Genomic DNA, 644 nt, shown 5'->3' with positions numbered 1-644 from the left:
TCTTTAAGGTCTTCTTTTGCTTACATTACGGTAGCCTGTGTCTTTAAAACATTTCATTCCACGAATGGACACGAGAGTCTCTACAACGCCCCAGTTTGCTGCGCACATCGGCCAGGGAAAAGGCGGACGAATGGTTCACGTACCCGCATGTCGTAGGGCGGTGTGGTATCTGTAGTCTTTTTCCCCTGATATAGAAATAATCCAGCAGTTGAAAAATCATATATGCGACAAATTCACACAATCTCTAATACATCAAACAATAATCATTTAGCACCTTTGACATGTGCTATAAGTTCAAACACGCAGTTTTATTTCCTGTATTGTTCTATAATTAATTCATAAAACATTTCATTGTCCGTTGCCTAGCGCAATATCCCACATTTCCCAGCAGAGGGCACTGTTGCCAATTACTCCATTGCGAAATATTTTGTTATCATCTTGTAATAATGTCATAACGGGATCCCTGCTCTCAGTCTACATTAAACATGTCATTACAGAGATGTAAGGCAAACTAGGCACCAATATTTTTGGAAATATGACCATTTATTTTAAAATGTTCTGTTATGTTTTCAAGGGGGACGGGTAAAATAAACACGACTCAAAACTAAACACCGCAAAATCTATTTTTACAAAATAATAACAAT

This window comes from Syngnathus acus, chromosome 4 (genome assembly GCF_901709675.1).
Source record: "Syngnathus acus chromosome 4, fSynAcu1.2, whole genome shotgun sequence".
NCBI lineage: Eukaryota > Metazoa > Chordata > Actinopteri > Syngnathiformes > Syngnathidae > Syngnathus > Syngnathus acus.
The sequence above is the reverse complement of the archived record's forward strand: the minus strand, read 5'-3'. Positions refer to the sequence as shown.